Below are 26,274 nucleotides of genomic sequence, written 5' to 3' on the forward strand. Positions count from 1 at the left end.
GCCTTCTTGGGTATGAGATCATCCACCACTTCCTAAACAAAGCCTTTCAAAGAAATCAGATATTTAACTTCTTACAGTAAACTATGTTTAACTACAGAGACCTCAATACAAGCATAATATTGAAACATGAAATCAAAAAATAAAATCACTAACAAAACGATAACCTAAAACTGATAACCTCTTGTGTTTGATTTTACAAGATCTATGCAAAAGATGAACTAGTTATGATGCGAAAACTAATAACTAGTTATACCTTTTGTAACTTATAGATCTCTTGATCTTCTGCTATATTCCTCTCCTTCTCTTGGACGTTGTGTGGGTGACGATCTTCCAAGATAAAATCCACCCAAGCTTCTTCCTTTGCTTCTAAGATTCGACCACCAACTAACCTCCAAGGGATGCTAGACAAGAGAGCTTCATTCTCTCCTTCAAGCAACCAGCCACCAAGAGAAAGCAATGCTTGATGCCACCGACCTCTAAGAGAGAAAACAAAAGGAGAAGAGAAAAGGATAAGGGCCGACCACCAAAGGATTGGAATAGAGGAATAGAAGATGTATTATCTCATGAGGCACCCCCTCCATTTCTTTTATAATCCTTGGTCTTAGCAAAAAAGGAAAGTTTTAAACATAATTAAAACTTCCTTATTTTCCTTATCAATGACTAAAAAGGAAAGTTTTAAAACAAAAATTAAAACTTCCTTTTAATGCTTGTCATGGCCGGCCTACACATGTGCTCCAAACAAAGAAAGTTTTAAACATAAAATTAAAACTTCCTTATTTGTTTCTGGTAAGAAATTTTAATAAAAAATTTCTCTTTTAAATCCCTTGTTGGTTATAAAAGGAAAATTGTATAAATTAAAATCTCTCTTTTAAAACATGTGGATGGTTACAAAAAAGGAAAGTTTTATCAAAAATTTAAATCTTGCTTTTAACTACAAATAAGGAAAGATATCAAACATTTCTCTTAATCCTTTGCAGAAAGCTATAAAAGGAAAGATTTTTAAAATTTAAAAATTCTCTTTTAAACCCATGGCTTCCACAAAAGGAAATATTTTAAAATTTAAAATATCCTTTTAATTTTTATGTGGCCGGCCATCTAGCTTGGGCTCCAAGCTTGGCCGACCACAACTTAGCTCCAATCTTTGGCTTGGTCAGCCCTAGCTTGGGCTCCAAGCTTGGCTTGGCCAGCCACAACAAGATGGGTAAGAAGCTTGACTTTAAGTGGATATAAGGCTTTATAAATAAGAGGCTACAACATGCACCAAGAGGAGGAATTGGTTTTGGTCTCCTGATGAGCTTGAGCTTCCCGTGTTCGCCTCGAACACCCAACTCAAGTTCATCAATAATAACTCATACCACTAAAGAGTTATTATTGCACTACCGCACCAATCCCATATTACAATATGAGCTTCTTCTTATCATGAGTGTGTTAGTCTCCATGTGTTTAAGATATCGAATGCCCACTAATTAAATGAGTTACTGACAACTTACTTAATTAATATCTAACTCCAAGAGTAGTACCACTCAACCTTATTGTCATGTCGGACTAAGTTCACCTGCATGGTTTACATGACAATCCTTATGCGCTCCTTAAGGGGACATCACCAACCTATATTACTAGGACACAGTTTCATTCTATAATCAACAACACACCATATAAATAATATCATTTCCCAACTTATCGGGCCTATTGATTTAATAAACTAAATCTCACCCTTTGATAAATTAAAAAAATAAATATTAAGTATACGTGCTTGTTATTATATCATGATTAAGAGTACACACTTCTATAATAACAAAGGTTTTGTTCTTTTATGTAGTTAGTATAAAAAGAAACTACCTCAAATGGTCTTGCTCAATACACTCATAGTGAACTAGTGTAATTTTATAGTCAAGATAAACTAATACCAAATTACACTACAACCATTTCAATGATTTGTCCCATTCCATCTTGGTTGTGAGCTACTATTTATAATTTATAAGAAACTGATAACATGATCTTTTGTGTGACACCACACACCATGTTATCTACAATATAAATTAAATGAACAACTATATTTAGCATATAAATATAGACATTTGACCAATGTGATTCTTATTTCAAAATAAATGTTTATATAAAAAGCTAGACTTTTAGTATACATTCTAACACCTAGCCCGACTGACCTTGAACGAGTTCCAAGCGGTCGTCTCCACATATTACCAGAAGATCAGGTTTTCGGCTGATGACTCTGTGGGTGAAGTGAGGGGAAACTAATTAGTAACACGTAAGTGCTACGTGGATATAATTAAAATAGAAGCTTATGTAGCTCGAAAGACCCCACAATTGGAAGTCAACACCATCTGGGAAGTGCCCCAACATTGATTTGTGAAGAGAAGGAGGAGATGCAAATCGAGCCAGGTCAACCGGAAGCTACCACTCAGATAGTAGCTGACCTAGCCCCAAAATTCAAAGTAGATCTAGTCGCGTACCTAACACATAACTATGATATCTTATCCTAGACACCCAAATAATGTTGGACCGGGTAGGCCGGCTGGAGAGGGTTAAGTTGCCTGAAACACAAAAATAAAACACCTTCTCGATCTTTCAACTCGGATTAGTATTGCAATTATAACAGAAACAACAACTTAAAGAAAAATAGTAAAAGACACCAAAGTTTACTTGGTTACAACCTAAATGGTTGTTAATGCAAGGTAAATGAACGCTCACTAAGAATCTCCTTCACTGAAGGCGGAGAAGCCTTTTACACTTGTTAATATCTCAGAAAAGACTAGGAAACTAAATATTGAAGTTTTTTTAGATTTTCTAGGTCCAGGGGTCATTTTATAACTCCCGAAAAATCTTATCCGAAGCTTAAATGTGCCTCCCAAGGGTTTAGAATGCGCCTCTAGTGAGGCGCCAAGGGATAAAGCTTTATCCCTTGGCAACGGTCAAGTTGACTGGCGGAAGGCGCCTTCGCACTATTAATCGAAGGTGCCTTCCAGCCATGGAAGGTGCCTTCCAGCCATGGAAGGTGCCTTCCATAGAAGGCGCGGAGGTGCCTTCAACAACCTTTGAAGGCACCTCCAGCAACACTTACACCTCTACTTTGCTCCTTTGCTGCTGTGATCTCCTGGGTGATTTCGGCCACTAGAGTAGGGCTCACCCGGACCAAATTTCTGGCCTTCTCCTCAAGCAGGCTTCTTCTTCGTCTTCTCGTCCCTCGAACGTCATGCACATCATTCTCATCCACCGGTGTACTCTTCTGCATTGTCTCGTCCCTCGGACGCACCGAACCCGTCGGCTCTCTCCCGTGTCGTCCTTCTCGCTAGCCACTTCTTCCGCTTAACTTCTTGTGCTCCTAAGCTCCTGCACACTTAGACACAGGGATCATAAAATAACAGGACCTAACCTAACTTGGTTGATCACACCAAAAACAACCTTAGAGTTTCAACAATCTCCCCCCTTTTTTGATGTGAGCAACCCAAGTTAAGTTAGGATTAACAAACATTTAAAGAAATAAAAATACAAGTATGCAATAAAGTGCAAAAAGATTACATTTTAAAATTTAAAATTTTAACTAGACCTCCCCCTAGACTTAATTTTCCCTTGTCCCCCTTTGATCACATAAAAAAAATGGGGTAACAAAAAGGGCTAAGGTTAACTTTCCAAAAAGTAAGTATTTTTGAAAAAAATATTTTGAAAAATTATTTTGATATCACTTATAAAAATTGTAATAAGTTTTGAAACTCTAAGTTTTGGATTTTTTTTTTCTAAATTATGAAATTGACAAAAATTGAAAGCATTATTTTAACTCACTATTTCATGCTTATCAGTTTGCTAATTAAACATTTTATTTCATTAATCGATTTCCAAGCTATAGCGAGGCATTGGGCCTTCTTGGTTATTGGATCATCAACCACTTTTAAACAAAGCCTCATAATGAAATTAAATATATATTTAATGTACTCTCTGAAAGCTCTAAGTATAATTAAACTTTTAATTAAGACAAGTCTTCAGAACCCAATATAGGTTCCTTCTAACTGGGTTAATTAAAAATTTTGGGGGTACGTAACTTTTGGATATTTTTCTGATTTGATCCCTATGAAATCTAAGATACCAGTTCAGTTTTTTATATTTTTTATTATATGAGCATGCACGATTTTTCATATATTCTATCTCTGTTTTCAATTTGTCATTTTCTATTTTTAAATTATCATATAAATCTAGTGGACATGCTTTGAACAATTGTATTTTCAAATTTAAGTTTTCTTTTTCTAACTTGCAACAATTTTTTGATAAAAACTTTATAAATTTGAATAGCTTATTAGGTGGAAGAGATCGTATCTGACTTACCTTGTTGATCCCGTCATCCGTAGCTTCTCCTGAACTGCTGCTTTCTTCTGATGTAGCTCCCCCTTCATCGATGCTCTCGATGCTCACTTCGGAAGAACTTTCTTTGTGTTCGTCTTCTTGAAGACTTGCCATCAATGCAAGTCCGGAAGAGGCTTCGACCTCCAATTCGGACGACATTTCATCCCACGTCGCCTTTTAGGGTTTTGTATTTATTCTTTTGAACATGCTTCTTATTCTTACCTTTGCCCTTCTCGTTGATCTTTAACTTAGGGTAGTTATCTTTAACGTGCCCTTCTTCATTGTAGTGGTAGCATCTGATTGTCTTTTTCTTTCTACCCTACAGATGGTTAGATTTTTGAGTTTTAAACAATTTCTTAAACTATCTTGCCATTATTACCGTTTCACTGTCGTCGAGAGAGGATTCTGATGTTTATTTGTCCATCTTTGCCTTAAAGGCAATATTGTGCTTCGGCTCCTTCGGGTCTGCACATCTTGTTTTGTGGACTTCAAAGGTAGAAAATAACTCTTCTAACGTAGTTGAATCTAAATCCTTAGATAGGTAATAGACATCTACTAATGATGTCCATTCAGTACTTTTAGGAAATGTATTAAGCGTGTAACTTAGTGAATCTCGGTTACTTACCTTTTCTCCGAGATTCGTGAGTCCAGTGATGAGCTCCTTGATCCTTGAATGAAGGTGTGCAACTGTTTCACCTTGTTCCAGTTTGATGTTGCTGATCTAGTTTCTGAGCAGATCCTGTCTTGCGAGTTTCGCCTCCCAGGTTCCTTCATGTAGTTCCAGGAACTTCTCCTTGAGCTTCTTCACAGACTCGTAGGCTCCGATCCAATTGACTTCTTGTGGTGGTAGAACACTTAGCAGATGGAACTCTGCTTTCTCGTTTGCCATGAAATCAGCTTGCTCTTTTTTCGTCCAGTGGTATTTATCTTTACCTTCGGGTGCTACAAAACTAAACTCCATTATTAGAAATAAATCAAAATCAGTCTTAAAAAAATACCTCCATCTTATTTTTCTAGTTGGTGAAGTCCCCCTCGAACTTTAGTGGGTGGATGCTTGAACCGGTCATCTTGTGTGTTTCATTCGACGGTTAGTCCTCCTGAAGCTGTTAGGCTCTGATACCACTTGTTGGATCGGGTAGGCCGACTGGAGAGGGTTGGGTTACCTGAAACACAAAAATAAAACACCTTCTCAATCTTTCGACTCAGATTAGTATCACAATTATAAGAGAAATAACAACTTAAAGAAAAACAGTAAAAGGCACCAGAGTTTACTTGGTTATAACCTAGATGGTTGTTAATCCAAGGCAAATGAACACTCACTAAGAATCTCCTTCATTGAAGGTGGAGAAGCCTTTTACACTCGTTAATAGCTCAGAAAAGACTAGGAAATTGAATACCGAAGTCTGTTTAGATTTCCTAGGTTCAGGGGTCTTTTTATAGTCCCCGGGAAATCTTATCTAAAGCTTAAAGGGGCCTCCCAAGGGTTTGGAAGGCGCCTCCAGCGAGGCGCCAAGGGATAAAGCTTTATCCCTCAGCAACGGACAAATTGATTGGCCAAAGGCGCCTTCCATAGCCTTGGAAGGCGCCTTCGCACTATTCATCGAAGGTGCCTTCCAACCATGGAAGGCGTCTTTCACAGAAGGCGCGGAGGCGCCTTCAACAGCCTTTAAAGGCGCCTCCAGCAGCACTTACAGCTCCATTTTGCTCCTTTGCTGCTGCGATCTCCTGGGTGATTTCAGCCATCGGAGTAGGGCTCACCCGAACCCAATTTCCGGCATTCTCCTCGAGCAGACTTCCGCTCCGGCTTCTCGTCTCTCGAATGTTGCACACGTCCTTCTCATCCATCGGCGTACTCTTCCGCAGCGTCTCGTCCTTCGAACTCACCGATCCCGTTAGCTCTCTCCCATGTCGTCCTTCTCACTAGCCGTGTCTTTCGCTTGACTTCCTGTGCTCCTAAGCTCCTGTACACTTAGACACAGGGATCAAAAAATAACATGACCTAACCTAACTTAGTTGATCACACCAAAAATAATCTTGGGATTCCAACAAATAAATCATGGGCATCTCCTCAGCAGTTATGAAGTACGTGCTCTACGTCCGCTCAAACACTTGTTTAGTCAAACAAAGGAAGAGAGACTTCAGAGCTAGGTATAATAAAATCATTTGAGGGGAGGTGGACAAGCTACTCGAGGTGGGATACATTCTAGAAGTATAATTCCCGGGCTGGTTGGCTAATGCGGTACTAGTATCTAAACTCAGGAACAAATGACGCATCTGCATAGATTTTAGAGATCTGAATAAAGCCTACCCAAAGGACTATTATTCCTTGCCCTGTATCTACCAGGTTGTGGACTCAACCTTGGATTGTGAGCTAATCTGCATGTTAGATGCATTCCAAGGATACCATCTGTTAAAACCAAAAGATTTTAAATATCTTCATAATAGTATGATATTGTCCACTTTGGGCCTAAGCCCTTATGGATTTGTTTGGGCTCTACCCAAAAGGTCTCATACCATTGGAGATATCTTTATCTTATAAACTCATGATCTTTTTCATATATTTCCAATGTGATATTTTGATCCTATTTCCAACAATCCTCCCATCAAACAAAGGACCATCATTATTCTTATGGTTCAAGTCTCTCCTCAAGCATCAGGTCTCTTGACCTGCTCAGGGTCACCCCTCAAGTATCAGGTCACTCTTGACCTACTTAGGATTTCCCCCCAAGTATCAGGTCACTCTTGACCTTCTCAGGACCTGCCCTCAAGCATCAAGTCACTGACCTGTTCAGGGCCTCCCCTACTTCATTCAAGGTTACACTCCCATGGTTCGATCTGGGTCATGGCTTTGGCTCATGCTTCTTTCGGCTGTTAGTCCGACAAAAAGTGACCTGACTTTGATACCAATTGTAAGGACCAAAAGATTTTAGATATCTCCATAATAGTATGATATTGTCCACTTTAGATCTAAACTCTCATGGATTTATTTTTGAGCTCTACCCAAAAGGCCTCATACCAATGAAAATATCTTCATCTTATAAACTCATGATTTTTTCCATGTATTTCTAATGTGGAACTTTTGATTGTATTTCCAACACCATCATATCTCATTAGCTAAAGAAGACCAGGAAAATATTAGCTTTATAACCGCTGAAGAAACTTATTGTTATAATATTATGCCGTTCAGACTAAAAAATATAGGGAAAACTTACTAACGACTCATAAATAAAGTGTTCTGGAAATAGATTGGGAGGAACATAGAAGTGTGTGTAGATGGCATTCTGATTAAGTCCCTTAGAGTAGTCAATCTGATTGCAAACATTGACGAAACTTGCCAAACGTCGAGAGAATATGGACTCAAGCTCAATCCAACAAATATTTATTTAGGGTTAAGAGTGGGTGCTTCCTCGACTATATAATAATAGAGCGGGAGATCGAAACTAATTCAATTAAGGTACAAGCTCTTCGGGATATGGCCCCCTCGCACGATCTGAGAGAGGCACAATGTCTGACCAGGAGAATCATTGCTTTATCTTACTTCATTTCAAGATCAGCTGACCAAAGCTTACCATTCTTCAAGATACTTCACTGAACGACCAAATTTCAGTAGGATACTAAGTGCGACAAAGCTCTAGAAGAACTAAAGAATTACTTGTCCACATTGCCTGTACTCGCCAAACTAATAGTGGGTGAACCATTGTGGGTATATTTGTCTACCATTAAGAGTGTTGTCGGATCAGTGCTAGTAAGGCTGGAGGGAAAGGAGCAACAATCAGTATATTTTTTTAAGCCATTTTTTTTTAAAATTTTTTTGAATGCTGCTACACCACTCTTGAAAAGTTAGCTTATGGGCTAGTTATTAGTTGCTCGGAGGTTACATCCATACTTTCTTTCTCATCCATTAATTATTTTGACTAACATCACCCTGGACCGAATGCTTATTAGCTCAGAAGCTTCAAGAAGATTAATCAAATAGACCATGGAGTTGAGCGAGTATGATATACAGTATCAACCCAGAGTGACCATTAAAGCTCAAATCTTAGCCGATTTTATGACTGAGATACAAAGCCCCGAGCTAGAAGAAACTTAGAAAATCTATGTGGATGGGTCATCCACTCGACAAGGTAATGGGGTCAGTATTCTTATGATATTACCTCGTAAAAATAGACTACAATTGTTCGTCCGACTAAACTATAGAGCCACCAACAACAAAGCAAAATATGAAGTATTATAGTCAGGTTGTAGGCCACGAAGCATGTGGGAGCCATTCGAATCTTGAGTTACTCAGATTCTTAGTTGGCTACTCAACAATTATTGAGTAATTTTGAGATTAACAATGAACGACTAAGATTATATCCAGAGGCATTTGAGAAGTTAAAAGTAGAGTTTCAAGAAGTGGCATTACAAAAAATCCCTTGAGCAAAAAACTAAAAGGCAAACAAGTTAGCAAAATTGGTTGGTTCTTTAATGCCATGGGCTCTGAATAAGCTTGTGGAGCTCACATTGTTGATATCTCACATCGAAAGGTAGACCGAGTTAGAATTAAAGAGTGACTAAAGAACGCCATTAATTTCATTTCTCTAGCAAGGAATTTTACTAGTTGACCGGGAGCAAGCTCGTATGATCAAGAAATAAGCTGGTCAATTCACAGTGATCAAAGATCATTTATACAAAAGGGCTTTCTCGTGGCCATTACTCAAATGTCTTAGGCCAGATGATGTGGAGTATGGCTTGCAAGAGGTACATTAGGGCTCTTGTGGAAGTCACTCTAGAGGCCGGTTACTCACCCAAAAGATTTTGTTAGCTAGGTATTTTTGCCCACTCTACAGGTAGACTCGGCTTAGTTGGTAGCAACTTACTTATCACATCAAAAACACTAGAACATTTCACACCACCCAACAAAATTGTTGAAAACTTCAATTGTTTCATGCTCATTCGATTAATGGGGAATGAATATTATAGGGCCTTTTTTAATGGCTCCCGCTAAAAAAAATTTTCTTTTAGTGGTCGCTAATTACTTCTTCAAATGGGTGGAAGCCGAGGTGCTAGCCAAGATAACCTAGCAGGTGATCATCAAGTTCTTATGACAAAATATCTTATATCGGTTCAGGATTCTTCATAAGCTCATCTCAGATAATAAGACAAGCTCATCTCAGATAATGAGACGTAGTTCTAGGGTCGGAAGATCCAAGAATGGTACTCAAGCTATGACATCCTGTAGGCTTTAACCTCCGTGACTTATCCTCAAAGTAATGGTCAAGCGGAAGTTACCAATAGAGAAATTATCAGGGGACTGAAAACTAAGCTCGGTCATATTGGAGGAAGTTGGGTGGATGAGCTGTTGGGATCGAGCGCACTAAATACGTGAAAAACACAGCGAAAATTAACTAGATACTCTATCCAGCAGATCCATGCAAAGGGAAGAAACATTGCTAAATAATAATCTATACTAAGTTACATGATAGGATTATACCCTTGATGCGTGCACACAATCTCCCGACAGCTCGGATCTCAGCACGATCACACGTTCGCGCCTCTCGGTATCCGCACGAACAAGTCTTGCCTTTATTTGTCTCACAAACTCACAAGATGGAGATGGAAATCACTCAAGATTGTGCTAGCAATCACAATGGTGATTTCGGCCAAGAGAGGGAAGGAGGAAGAAGAAGACCAAAGGCTTTTCACCTTCTCATCTTATGAAAAATATCATCCAAAATGATATATATATCCATCTCATGAATACCAAAGGATTTTTCCCTTTCATCTTCCAATCCAATGGCTCAAAATTAACCATTCAATCCAATGGTTTAATTTTGACCATTTAAATCCTTGGTGAACTCGAGTTCACCCAATGAGTCTAACTCATTGATTCTCATGCAATTTCAAATTCAATGAATCACCATTTCATTTATTCGAATTGACTCAATGAGTCTAGTTTGAATTTGACTTAATCCAACAATTAGATCCAATTGAGTCTTACTCAATAAGTCCAATTCGGATTAGACTTAATCCAATAAGTCCATCTCCATATCTACTTGTTCTTTATGTGTGACCCAATAGGTTCTTGTAACGTTGGCAATGCACCCAAATCACCATTTAGATACATAAGCAATGAGTGACATCTAGCAAGGCATCATTGCTATCCAAGTGACGAGAAAGTCGAGATCCGACTTAACTTTTCGTGGTTATTATCTTGTATGACTTGATCTCTCTATTATTGATATCTAGATTGATCAATGAGGCATAGACCGTGTCATCCTCTTATCAACCTTTGTGTTTCTTGATCTCTAAGTAGACATACTCAATCAAATAAGCTCAATATCTCATATTGACTCATTTACGCATGACCATGCTTTCTTGTGTTCTACTAATTAAGGAGCCCACAGATATCGCTTCCATCATATGGAAGGGATAAATCCCATCTACATCACTCACATCCCTCCGCATAATTCATTGCATATCCGGTGATCGATTTTATTGTCCACCTTATTACAGATGACGTTTATCGATACCAAAGTATACAACTCTTCATGTAGGGAACCGTAGTAACTTTAGGTCTAAGGACTATTCATACCAATAGTCACATGAGAATGTTTATGACACTCATATAACGATCCATGAAACATTCTCATGGCGGGTCATTCAGTATATATTCTTTAATATATACCCATGTGTCAACTTGATATCTCATATCTATGACTTGTGAGATTAAGTCATCCGTTGACCTACATGCTAGTCTTAATATATTAATATTGTCCTTGTATATTAATGTTTGACTAGGAATAGTTAAGAGTAATGTTCTATGTATATCTACAATATCTCACTATCAATTCAACCAATTGATATACTGTAGATAAGAATCTACTACCCAAAGACATTATTATACTTATTCAATCGACACTGAATTGAAATAAATATAATAACCAATTTTGCCTTTTATTAGTAATGAAATATAATACAACAAGAGCCCTTTACAATCATCTCATAATTGGTACTAGGGCTAATACTAACAATCTCCCACTAGCACTAGTGCCAATCACTAAGATATAGAATACCCATTGACCTAGTGTGACCATCATGCTTCCTCTGTGCCAAAGCCTTAGTCAAAGGATCCGTAATGTTAGCATCGGTCAGGACTCTGCATATCCTCACATCTCCTCTATCGATGATTTCTCGAATGAGATGGAATCGCCGGAGTATATGTTTGGATATCTGATGAGAGCGAGGATCCTTAGCCTGTGTAATAGCCCCATTGTTATCACAATAGATATCTATTGGGTTCTTTACACTAAGAACAACACCAAGCTTTGTCATGAACTTCCTGATCCAAACAACCTCCTTTGCTGCAGCTGAAGCAGCAATATACTCGACCTTTATTGTAGAATCAACGACTGTGTCCTGCTTTGAACTCTTTCAGCTCAGATCACCACTATTTAAACAAAACACATACCTTGGCTGCGATCTGTAATCATCCTTGTCAGTTTGGAAGCTAGCATTGATGTAACTCTTTACAACAAGCTCTTTATCGCCTCCAGAGATCAAGAAATAATCTTGAGTCCTTCTCAAGTACTTAAGAATATTCTTGACTGTTATCCAGTGACCTTCACCTGGATCTGACTGGTATCTACTCTTCATGCTTAACACATACGAGACATCTGGGCGAGTACAAAGCATAACGTACATGATAGACCCTATAGCAGATGCATAAGGAATCTGATCCATGTGGTCCCTTTCTTCCTTAGAAGAGGGACATTGAGTCTTCGAAAGACTCACACCATGTGACATAGGCAGGAACCCCTTCTTGGAATTGTCTATAGAAAAATGTTTAAACACCTTGTCAATGTACATACTCTGGCTTAGGCCAAGCAATCTTTTAGATCTATCTTTATAGATCTTAAGGCTTAAAATATAGGTTGCTTCACCTAAGTCTTTCATTGAAAAATAATTCTCAAGCCAAGTCTTCACTGACTGAAGAGTAGGGATATCATTTCCAATGAGAAGTATGTCATCTACATACAATATGAGAAAGATGACTATATTCCCACTAACTTTCTTGTAGACACAAGGTTCATCTTCATTCTTAATGAAACGAAACGTTTTGATTGCATCATCGAATTGAAGATTCCAGCTTCTAGAAGCTTGCTTTAATCCATATATGGATCTTTGCAGCTTACAAACCTTTCCAGCATGCTTTAGATCAACAAAACCCTCAGGTTGTGTCATGTACACATCCTCGAGTAGATTTTTGTTAAGAAATATGGTTTTGACATCCATCTGCCAGATCTCATAATCATGGTAAGCAGCAATAGCAATCATGATCCGAATGGACTTGAACATTGCAACTGGTGAAAAGGTTTCATCATAGTCTATACCATGAATCTGATTGAATCCTTTAGCCACCAATCTACCTTTATAGGTATGCATATTTCCATCCATGTTAGTCTTCACTTTGAAGACCCACTTATATCTAATGGGTTTGATCCCTTCAGGTGGATCAACCAAAGTCCATACTTGATTAGTGTACATGGATTTCATTTCGGATCTCATGACTTCTAACCATTTCTCAGAATCTGGGCCCTGTACAGCTTCTTGATAAGATGTAGGTTCATTGAGACCAACTATCACTACATCACCATTGTCAGACAAGAGAAAAGAATATCTCTCAGGTTGACGGCGGGTCCTATCAGATTTGCGTAGAGTTTGTGCTACTTAAACAAGTTGTTGTTCCACAACTTCTTGTGGTGTAACAAAATCCTGATCCACAACATCTTGTGGTACCTGTTCGATTTCCATCATGGTGTTAGTGCTAGTTTGTGTATCTTGAATTTCTTCAAGATTGACTTCATTCCCACTAGTTTTTCTAGAAATAAATTTCCTTTCTAGAAATACACCAGTTCTGGCAACAAACACCTTGCCTTGTGTGGGATTATAGAAGTAATATCCCTTTGTTTCCTTGGGATATCCAACAAAATAGTACTTGTCTAATTTGGATCCTAGTTTATCTGAGACTTGTCGCTGAACGTAAGCCTCACAACCCCAAATCTTCATAAAAGACATCTTGGGACTCTTCCCTATCTATATCGTATATGGTGCCTTTATGACGGCCTTGGATGGAACTCGATTAAGTGTGAAAGCGGCTGTCTCTAGAGCATGACCCCAGAAGGAAGTAGAAAGATCTGTATGACTTATCATCGATCGTACCATATCTAATAAAGTACGATTTCTTCTTTCTGATACACCATTCCATTGTGGTGTTCCAAGTGGAGTGAGTTGAGATATTATCCCACACTCAACGAGATGGTCATGAAACTCTTGTCTAAGGTATTCCCCACCTTGATCTGATCGAAGCATCTTAATACTCTTTCCAAGTTGGTTTTGTACTTCATTCTTGAATTCTTTGAACTTTTCAAAGGATTCTGACTTGTGTCTCATCAGATACACATAGCCGTATCTACTGAAATCATTAGTGAAGGTAATGAAATAATAATAGTCTCCTCTAGCTGCTATTCTGAAAGAGCCACATACATCAATATGTATGAGTCCTAACAGATCATTAGCCCTTTCGTCGTGTCCACTAAATGGAGTCTTTGTCATCTCGCCTTGAAGACAAGATTTGCATGCCTCATATGATTCAAAATCAAATGAGTCCAAAAGTCCATCCTTATGGAGTTGGAATATGTGACTCTCATTTATGTGACCCAAGCGACAATGCCAGAGATATGTGTTAGAGTGTATACTAAAAGCCTAGCTTTTATATAAACATTTATAAAGAATCACAATGGTCAAATCTCTACATTTATTTGTTAAATGTAATTTTGTTCAATTAATTTATATAGTAGATAACATGGTGTGTGGTGTCACACACAGAAGATCATGTTGTCGGTTCATTATAAATTATAAACAGTTGCTCGTGACTAAAATGGAAAGGAATAAACCGTTGAAGTAGTCATAGTGTAATTAAGTATTAGTTTATCTTAACTAATAAATTACACTGATACACTCCAAGTGTATTGAGTAGGACCATTTTAGGTAAGTTCTTTTTGTACTGACTTTATAAAAGAACTAGACCTTAGTTATTATAGAAGTGTGTGCTCTTAATCCTAATATAATAACAAACACATATATTTAGTATTTATTTCTTTGACTTATCAATGGGTGAGATTTAGCTCGATAAATCAATAAGCCCGATAAGTTGCGAAATGATATTACTTATAGTGTGTGTTGTTGATTATAGAAGGAAACTGTGTCCTAGTAATCTAGGTTGAGAATGACTCCAAGAGGAGCTCATAAGGATTGTCATGTTAAACCCTGCAGGTGGACTTAGTCCGACATGACGATAAGGTTGAGTGGTACTACTCTTGGACTAAGATATTAATTAAGTGAGTTGTAAGTAACTCATTTAATTAGTGGACATTCATTATTTTAAACACAGGGAGACTAACACACTTATAATAAGAAGGAGCTCAAAATATAATTTGAGATTGGTGCAGTAGTTCAATAATAATTTTTTAGTGGTATGAATTATTATTGATGAAATTAAGTTGTGTGTTCGGGGCGAACACAGGAAGCTTAATTTCATCGGGAGATCAAAATCAATTCCTCCTCTCAGTCCCTACCGTAGTCTCTTATATATAGAAAATTATATTCATCCAAGTCCATCTTCTAGTTCATGTTGTTGGTGTTGCTTCACACTGCTGAAATTAACCTGAACAGAACAACAACTCACGGGAAGCTTGTGAACATTTTGCTTGCCAACGTTGATGTGTCAACGTGAGAAATTTTGAGATGCCAACGTGAGAAGCTTTGAGATATCAACTTGAGAAGCTTTGTTTAAGCAACTCACGATTTTTGCTTGCAAATTAAGTCAACGTGAGAAGCTTGTTTAAGCAACTCACATTTTTGATTGCAAATTAAGTCAACGTGAGAAGCTTACCAACGTTGATCAATGCTAAGGCCGATCATGTGGAATTAAAAGGAGAGGAGTTTTAATTTTTATTGTTTTATAATTATTCACCATGAAGGGATTTAAAAGAGAAATTTTATTTTAAATCTTTATTTTTATAGTTATCCTTAAAAGGATTTAAAAGAAAGATTTTAATTTCTCTTGTCAAAAAAATAAATTAGAAAGTTTTAATTCTTGTATGAATTAAACTTTCCTTTGATTGAGATTGTCAGTGGCCGACCATTATAGTTGATGAAAAGAAAATTATTTTTAATTAAATAAATGTTCCTTTTCAATGGCAAAGGAATTAAGGAACTTTTTATTAAATTTTCCTTATTTGCCAAGACCAAGGATTATAAAAGAGGGAGAAGATGTGACTTCATAGATAACATCTCTATTCTTTTTCCTCCTCTCTTTTCCTCCTTGGTGTGGCCGGCCCTAGGGTCTCTTCTTCTTCTCTTTTATTCCACCTTTTTGGCCGGTGGCATCAACATAGGAGAAATCCATGGTGGCCAGTTCTAGCTAGGAGAAGAAGGAGAGAAAGGAGTTTTTGTTTCTAGTATCCCTTGGAGCTTAGTGGTGGTGGCCGGACCTCTACTTCTCTTGGAGAATTATGGTGGCCGAATCTTGCTTGGAGAAGAAGGTGGTTTTGGTGGATTCTCATCGCGGTAGATCGTTGCCCACACAACGTCCGGGATAAGAAGAGGAATATGGTAGAAGATCAAGAGGTTGTTTGCTTACAAAGAAAGGTATAACTAGTAATTGTTTTCCGCATCATACTAGTTTTCTTTGTATAGTTATTTTTGGAAATACCAAACACAAGAGGCATATGATTCTAGAGTTTTTCGGATTTGTTTTGAAGTTGTGTTTTTTTTTTATTTTTCGAATTTGTGATTTGATTGTTCTTTTTGGTTAAACCTAGAGTTATTTAAGGAAATTAAATATTAGCTTTCCTTAAAAGGCTTTGTCTAGGCGGTGGTAGTTGCTCCCATATCCAAGAAGGCCATGTGCCTCGCCATGCAGTCCTGAAAGCCAATTTTGGAAATTAATATTTAATGAAATTAATAACATAAGTAGATTTGAATCAATAGTGTTAAGTTCCGCTTGCGATTCAAATCTAAACCATTAAGAACAGATAAGTTAAATTCGGAATCAATGATGTTAAGTTCCGTCTGCGATTCTTAATTTAACTTCTAAAGAACACAATAGGTTATTTAAGGAAAGGTTCGACACTTGTACAAAATTTTTGTATAGTGGATCGGTACGATCTTCCTAGGACTAACCAACAATATGTTTAGTTCAAATCATTAGATTTGAACCGTTTGATATTCATGTTATAGATTGAGTTTTCAAAGTCTAGAACATAGAGGCCATTCATAAGAGGTGCACTACAATAGAATATATCATTGAAATAAACGGAACAACATTTGTCCTTTATTACAAATAAAAAACCTTTCTTGTCCAAACAAGAAACAGAGATAATGTTCTTTGTTAAAGAGGGCACATAACAACACTCTTCTAGTTCTAAAACAAGCCCAGTGGGCAAAGATAAGGAATAGGTTCCTACAGCGATGACAACAACTCTTGCACCATTGCCTACTCGTAGGTCCACTTCGCCCTTTGCTAACAGTCTACTATTTCTCAGCTCTTGCACATTAATACAAATGTGAGATGCACATCCAGTATCTAATACCCATGAAGAAGAAATAGATAGATTGACTTCTATAACATATATACCTGAGGCAGAAGTCTCACTTATCTTCCGTTTCAGTTCCTTTAGGTATACCTTACAGTTCCTGTTCCAGTGTCCAGTCTCACCGTAGTTGAAGCAGGTTCCTTCCTTAGCAACCCCACCTTTGGGTTTCAGTGCATGAGTCTTGCCCTTTCCTTTAGCTTGGGTCTTACCCTTACCTTTAGGCTTCCACTTGCCTTTGCCCTTAGACATCATCAAAATGGAACTAGGCTTTGCCTTCTTAAGATTGAGTTCAACAATTCTTAACATGCTCAACATTTCAGGCAGTGGTTTGTCAATTTCATTCATATTGTAGTTCATGACAAATTGACTATAACTATCGGGCAACGATTGCAGAATAAGGTCAGTGGCTAATTCTTGACCTAGTGGGAATCCCAACATTTGTAGATTCTCCACATACCCCATCATTTTGAGCATATAAGGCCCTACAGGACTTCCTTCTTGCATTCTGCATTGAAATTGTACTTTAGAGATCTCAAATCCCTCATTCCTTGCTTGTCCTTGATATAGTTGTCTAAGATGTTCAATCATATCATAAGCATTCATGTTCTCATGTTGCTTCTGAAGCTCAGAGTTCATGGTGGTGAGCATTAGACATGACACATCTAATGCATCAACTTGATGCTTCTTATAAGTATCCCTATCAGCTCTTGTGGCAGTAGTGGGGGTGCTTCAGGAATGGATTGTTCTAGGACGTACAGTTTTTATTCTTGCTTGAGAACTATTCTCAAGTTTCTGTACCAATCTAGGAAGTTAGCTCCATTGAGCTTGTCCTTATCAAGGATAGATCGCAGAGAGAGGGTATTCGATGTACTTGACAACATGGTAATCTACAATAGCATAATGCAGAACTTAATATCTTATATCGATCATTTAATTAGGCCTTTAATTAAATGATTCTCCCACAGAATTATAAAGCTCGGTAGGAGCAAGTCATGGTTGTGGTTTTACCCACACTACTAGCTCCAAATCCAATCGCAATAACATTCATGTGGGACAAGATCCATATTATACCTAATCTTGAGTTAGCTTTGGCTAATCACCCAAGACTCGTATAATATAGGTAGACATCATATACCAATTACATAAAATATAACTCTTGTATAGCTAGATGAACAATACTATTTGTTCATTTGCCCATCTCATGAAATTCATATTATAGCTCATCTTGAGTTAGCTTTGGCTAATCGCCCAAGATTAGTACAATTTGAATTCCATCTTATGGGATATGCCTCTAAGCTCTCAATCTAAATAAGACAACTTAGTTAAGTCGCACCCAAGTTTAATAGTCAGACATCACAATTGTCCTGTCACACTCTCGCAAGATAAATTGAGTCACTTTGCTTTGGCAAACCTGACTACAATTGATCGAGCTAGAAGTGAGTACCAAACTTTGGTAGGCATATGTTAAAAGACCTAATTATGTTTAAATTAAGCATGTATCACATAAAATTAAGGGACACATCACATATATGCATAAATGAAAGCGTGATATGGTTATGGCCCCCATAAACTACGATCTTCTCGAGCCAATGAGAAGAGCGATAAGTTAACTTAGGTCTAAGCAGCTTCTCCAAGCGCTTCCTTAGTTGTCGTGTGTTGTTGTCCTTCCTTCCTTTTCACCCGTCATTCAGTAGATTAACTTCTTTCTAATTTATACATTACAGAATCTAAAGAAACTCGAGTTACATTCGAGTGTAGTCTAAATTACAACAAGAATAAAAGGATGAAGGCATGACATGTTGGTCGTATTATGAATTACAACATACACACACATCCAATCACATTGGGGGTTAAAGGGCCATAATCATGCACCATGTCATATATATTCACAATATTCTTATGACATAAATTTACTATGATTTCAACAATAAATTATGAGCCGTAACACTATGGCGGTCCCGCTAGCCGGTTAGCGGGCAGGGTCAAGGGGCAGCGCCCCTTGCGGGGGTGAGGGGGCAACACCCCCGAAGCAAAATTTATTTTGCATACTCATTTATGAGTTGCTGCTATACCCAAGACCCTCCTACCCTCAACACCGACTATGTTTCATTCTGAACAAAACACCTTTGGCCGAGACCTTGTTGGTCACATACCAACTATGTTTCGTTCTCAACAAAACACTTTTGGCCGAGACCTTGTTGGTCACATACCAACTATGTTTCGTTCTCAACAAAGCACCCATTTCGGTCAAGGCTTAGGATTTGGCCAAGACACAAAATCTGGCCAAGACTCATAGTCTGGCCGAGATTCACAATCTGCTCGAGACTCATAGTCTGGCCGAGACTCATAATTTTGCAAATCACAGTAAACCTATCATGCAATTTCTATATCATATATAAAGATTCTAACAACTTAGTATATCCCTTCGTAAGTGGCTCTGATACCACTGTTGGGATCTAACGCGCTAAATACACGAAAAATGTAGTGGAAATTAACTAGATCCTCTATCCAGCAGATCCATGCGAAGGGAAGAAACATTGCTAAATAACAATCTATACTAAGTTACATGATAGGATTATACTCTTGATGCGTGCACACGATCTCCCGACAGCTCGGATCTCAACACGATCACACGTTCGCGCCTCTACGATATCCACACGAACAAGTCTTATCTTCGTTTGTCTCACAAACTCACAAGATGAAGATGGAAATCACTCAAGGTTGTGCTAGCAACCATAATGATGATTTCGGCCAAGAGAGGGAAGGAGGAAGAAGAAGAAGACCAAAGGCTTTTCACCTTCTCATCTTATGAAAAATATCATCCAAAATGATATATATATCCATCTCATGAATACCAAAGGGTTTTGCCCTTTCATCTTCCAATCCAATGACTCAAATTAACCATTCAATCTAATGGTTCAATTTTGACCATTTAAATCCTTGGTGAACTCGAGTTCACCCAATGAGTCTAACTAATTGATTCTCATGCAATTTCGAATTCAATGAATCACCATTTCATTTATTCGAATTGACTCAATGAGTCTAGTTTGAATTTGACTTAATCCAACAATTAGATCCAATTGAGTCTTACACTCAATAAGTCCAATTCGGATTAGACTTAATCTAATGGACCCATCTCCATATTTACTTGTTCTTTGTGTATGACCCAATAGGTTCTCGTAACATTGGCAATATACCCAAATCACCATTTAGATACATAAGCAATAAGTGACATCTAGCAAGACATCATTGCTACCTAAGTGACGAGAAAGTCGAGATCCAACTTAACTTTCCGTGGCTATTATCTTGTATGACTTGGTCCCTCTATCCTTGATATCTAGATTGATCAATGAGGCATAGACCGTGTCATCCTCTTATCAACCTTTGTGTTTCTTGATCTCTAAGTAGACATACTCAATCAAATAAGCTCAATATCTCATATTGACTCATTTACGCATAACCATGCTTTCTTGTGTTCTACTAATCAAGGGGCCCACAAATATTGCTTCCATCATATGAAAGGGATAGATCCCATCTACATCACTCACATCCCTCCGCATAATTCATTGCATATCCAATGATCGACTTTATTGTCTACCTTATTACAGGTGACGTTTACCGATACCAAAGTATACAACTCCTCATGTAGGGAACCGTAGTGACTTCAGGTCTAAGGACTATTTATACCAATAGTCACATGAGAATATTTATGACACTCATATAACGATCCATAGAACATTCTCATGGTGGGTTATTCAGTATATATTCTCTAATATATACCCATGTGCCAACCTGATATCTCATATCCATGACTTGTGAGATTAAGTCATCCGTTAACCTACATGCTAGTTTTAACGCATTAATATTGTCCTTGTATATTAATGCTTGACTAGGAATAGTTAAGAGTAGTGTTTTATGTATATCTGTAATATCTCACTATCAATTCAACCAATTGATATGCTATAGATAAGAACCTACTACCCAAGAACATTATTATACTTATTCAATCGACACTGAATTGAAATAAATATAATAACCAACTTTACCTTTTATTAGTAATGAAATATGATACAATAAGAGCTCTTTACAATCATCTTATAATTGATACTAGAGCTAATACTAACATGAGCTACCTAGCGTGCTATGAGTTTATCACACTACGCCTCGAGAAACTACAGGTATAACTCCATTTCATTTGGTTTGCGATGGAGAAGTGGTCATCCCAGTGGAAGTGGGATTGGAGTCTAACAGAAGGTAACTATATAACGAGGACAATTCCAATTAGTGATTTATGGAGCTTGATCTTATAGATGAAACCAAAGATAAAAGTGGTCACTCGTCTGATCTCCTATTGGTAGTAAATAAAGTACAACTATAATCGGAAGGTCATCCTAAGGTTCTTTTAGGCCAGTGATTTAGTGTGAAAGTGGATCAAGCTGGTCAAGGATGTTAGCAAATTAGAGCTATAATGGGGTTGACCATACTGAGTAGAGCAAATTAGAGCTATAATGGGGCTGACCATACTGAGTAGTGCAAAAGTTCATCTCAAGCTCTTATTATCTCCAAGATGCGAAAGGAAAGAACTTGGATCATCCATGGAGTGAAAATCATCTACAACCTTATAGGAATTGAGGGTATGCTTAGAATTGCATAAATATGTATATTGTAAATGTTTGTGCACAATAAAAGTGCAGACAAATTTCGCTTGGATAGTCCTATGTTGCAGACTCTTGGATTGTTCGGCTGAGTTATAAGCTTGCTTGCTCTCACACTTATGTCCCAGACTCTCGTACCGTCTGGCCAAGTCATAAGTGAGCATACTCTCATGCCTATGTCTCAGACTCTCGAACCATTCAACCGAGTTATAAGTGAGCATGTTCTCACGCCTATGTCCCAGACTCTCGGATCATCCTGCCGAGTTATAAGTGAGCATGCTCTCATGCCTATGTCCCAAACTCTTAGATCATCCAGGCGAGTTATAAGTGAACATGCTCTCATGCCTATGTCCCAGACTCTTAGACCATTTGACTAAGTTATAATTAAGTATGCTCTCACGTCTATGCCCCAAACTCTTGGATCATTCAATCAAGTTATAAGTGAGCATGCTCTCACACCTATGTCCCAGACTCACAGATCGTTCGGTCGAATTATAAGTGAGCATGCTGATATCACTATGAAAACGATATCAAAAGAATTCTAAATTTTGAACCCCCTCTAACTACACTAATGTAGTATAGAAATGCCCCAAGTCGTCTCCCAACGAAAGCAACGATAGGATGGTAATCTAGGATTGTATGTTATTCCTATTTTTGGGATTTTTAATATAGAAATGGGGGTTTTAAATTTTGATTCTAATTCTAACAAATGAAAAGCAATGCAAGTAGGAAACTAATCTAATGTTGGAATGAAATCTAACTAAGTGTTAACAATTAATCTACAACGCATTGTCACTCTACGCTATGGTTTAACCATCAACACAATTAAACTAAAAAATGAAATTACAAAGCATTAAATGAAACCTAATCTAATAAATGAAAGACAATATAAGTAATAAAGCTAAACCTAACCTAACTACAATTGTAGAAAATAAAAGATAACATGAAGTAAAGCATAAAATGAAACATAAAGCATGAAATGAAACATAAGCTAATCTATTCTAATTGCATTCAAATGAAGAACTAGAACTTAAAGAAATTGGAAGAACAAGACAAGTAAGAATTAAACAAAGTAAAATGTATCAAATTAAACCTAACTATTGTTTGAAGTAATTCATCTAACACTTTGTAGGCATGAATTAAGTTGAACTAAATACGTGCAAAGTAAACATGGAAGATCAAATTTGCTACAAGCATTCAACAAGAAGCATCAATACAAGCAAATTGATAAAATTAATAAACATTAACATGAATAAAACTAAGCTAATCCAACAACAATTCACCCATCAACTCTCAATTACCAATGACTACCCTTCGCCGTCACATGAAAGACCCGACTCCGGAACCCCCACAGCCGGTGGACAGCAGCTCACTGCCAATTGTTGCACACTTCGACAACGATGGTGTGATGAACGAATCTTCCCCTGAAGAACCCCCTCGGATGGAAGTTGACCGAAAATGGAGATGCTGTGAAATGGGATGAACCGCCGCCGTTGCCTCCTTGCTCTACTGCCTGAACCCCAAACGATGGAGCTGCTAGAAGGAAGCTGGACAGCGGAGATCACACCGGAGAACCCCTCCGGCGAGGTGAAGTAAGTCGGAGCTCGCTGCCACCATCCAACCTTGAAGACCTAGCTTTTGCAACCCGCTGAGGCCGACCTCTAGGGTTTGAGGGAAGAAGGTAAACACTGGAGAAACCCTCTCCGGCGAGCTAAGCTTGATCGAAATCGCTGTCGAAGCTTGCTGCCTCCGCCGAGTGTTGCTTGTCGTCGCTCGCCAATTGGAATCGAGAAGAAGAGGATAGAAATTGCTAGCCGGCCAGTGGCAAGGGAAGAGAAGACACTGCCGGTCGGTGGTGAGGAAGAAGAAAGGAGAGAGCGTCGTGGGGGGTTGTCGCGTGCCTTAGCCAGAGAGGAAGAAAACGTGAACAAAAAGGGGATTCTGTTGTTCGTCCGCATGGGAGAAGAGGTAAGGGGAATAGGTTTTGGGTTTTGGATCTTGGATTTTAGGTTGAGAAATTTGAGTGAGATTCGGATCCAATAACCAATAAGGATTGAAATTGGACTCTTGAATTGGGTTTTAAGAATGGGCTTTTAGATTGGATTGGGTTTTTGAAATTGGACTTGGAATCACATTGAATTAAAGCTCCACTTCTTGATGAACCCTTAGATTATTTGATCCTAATCAACGGTCCAAATTACTCCCCTACAAAACAAGATGCACCTTTTAGATAAAATACCAAAAAATATATGAAAAATTAGATTAACGCTCCAAATAAATCTCAACTTGTAAAACATGATATAAATGTAGAATTAAGCATACGAGAGGGTAAAAATGCTAAGTATAAGAGCCAAAATAGTGCATTAAAATGCTAGTTATCACATGCTCTCACGCCTATGTCCCAGACTCTCGGACCATTCGATCGAGTTATAAGTGAGCATGTTTTCACGCCTATGTCTCATACTCTCAGACCGTCAAACTAAGTTATGAGTTAGTATGCTCTTACATTTATATCCTAGACTCTTGGACCGTTTGACTGAGTTATAAGTGAGCATGCTCTCACACCTATGTTCCAGACTCTCGAACCGTTCAACTAAGTTATAAATGAGTATGCTCTCACTTCTATGCCCTAGACTCTTAGACCGTTTGACAAAGTTATAAGTGAGCATACTCTTATACTTATGTTCTAGACTCTCAGACTGTCTAGTCGAGTTATAAGTGAGCATATTTTCACACCTATGTCCCAGACTCATGAACTATCCGATCGAGTTATAGGTAACCTTGCTCTCACGCTTATGCCCCATACTCTTATACCATCTATCTGAATTATAAGTGAACATGATCTCACGCTTATGCCCCTAACTCTTGTGCTTCAGTGTCCAACCATGAAGGGGGTCATCCGTATATCATTCAACCGCTCATTCAACATTATTCAGCTACTTACTCGGCATTGCTCATAAATCACCCTCTGCACGGTGATGGAAACAATAGATGGAAGCATAAAAACAATCAAAAGAGGGGGGCACAACACAATAATTATGAATATGTTTTTTGATTACAGAAAGCTTAGGATACAAATGTGAGATACAAATGTGGTTACGTTAGCTGATTACCCGAATTTGGGAAAGATTATTAGGAAACTCATCTATAATTTTTTGGCAATCCAGGAATCGTTCAGATGGGTCAACTGACGGATAACCTGCTTATCAAAGTTGCTTGACCGCTCTTTCAACGTTGCATGAAAACATCTTTATAGTGTTGGACCGTTGGGCCGACTAGAAGGGTTGGTAAATAACCTGTCAATTAAAAACAGACAACCCTTCCTCAAACGATTAAGCTAACACTTGTAAAATGAATTAAGCAGATAAATAAAAGCATAAAAGAAAAGACGAGGCACCAGATGTTTACTTGGTTACAACCGATGTGGTTATTAATCCAAGGAAGATTAAGCTCAAAAACTCCTTCAGGCGGAGAAGCCTCTTACAGCGTTTAGGTACAGAAAATAGAAGCTTAACTACAACTAAAGCATACAAGTGTTTGGAAATAGAATGATCGTGATTGTTGAAAAGCTTCTGGACCAAGGCTATATTTATAGCCTTGGTCGGGGCGCCTGGAAGGGTTCCGGGCGCCCTGGGGGGGATAAAATTTATCCCCCAACGGTTGGATCGAGTCAAAGCTCGATCTTAGGAAAAAGTCACTTCCGGGCGCACCGGACAGTTCCGGGCGCCCTGGAGCCAAAAGTCAACCCAGTTGACTTTTGGTCCGTGCTCTCTTCTCCGGTTCAGCTCGCCTCTGGTCCGGGTCTTTCTGCTCCGGCTCCGCTTGCTTGGGTGATCTCTGACATCCGGAATAGGGCTCACCTGAACCCATCTTCCAGTCTTCTCGAGCGTGCTTCCCTCCGGCTTTTCGTCCCTCGGAATTGCCGCGTGTCCCTTCTCGTCCACCAGCGTACTCATCCGCAGACTTCGTCCCTCGGTCGCACCCCATGCCGACCTTCGCGCTAGCTGCGTCTCTTGCTCCCCGAGCAATCTTCCGCTCCGGCTTTCGTACCTCAGAACCACCGCGCGCACTTCCTTCTCGTTCGTCGGTGTACTCTTCCGCAGCACCTCGTCCCTCGGACGCATCGCGTGCCGTCCTTCTCGCTAGCTGCGTCTTCCGCTCGAGTACCTGTGCTCCTAAGCTCCTGCACACTTAGACACAAGGTTAGAAACAACGTAGGACCTAACTTAACTTGTTGATCACACCAAAACAACCTTGGGGTTCCAACAATCTCCCCCTTTTTGGTGTGATCAACCCAAGTTAAGCTAGGGTCAAAAATAGATATGAAATTAAACAATTTATTGCAATAATGTGCAACAAGATAGAAAAAATTAAATTTCAAAAATTTTTAATTTTCAATTTGTACCTCCCCCTAGACTTATACTTTCCTTCTCCCCCTTAGATCACAATAAAATGAGGTTTAAAATTATAAAGGTTTAAAGACTTAGGAAATTTTGAAAAGTTATCTGTTAAAATATTTCTAAGTCAACAATAGCTTTTTGAAAAGTTTCTAAGTTAAAAAAACTTTTTAATCCCAAAAAGACTTTTATGCAAAAAAAATTTCTATGCATTTATTTAGTTCTTAATTC

The sequence above is a fragment of the Zingiber officinale genome, chromosome 1B (assembly GCF_018446385.1).
Source record: "Zingiber officinale cultivar Zhangliang chromosome 1B, Zo_v1.1, whole genome shotgun sequence".
Taxonomy (NCBI): domain Eukaryota; kingdom Viridiplantae; phylum Streptophyta; class Magnoliopsida; order Zingiberales; family Zingiberaceae; genus Zingiber; species Zingiber officinale.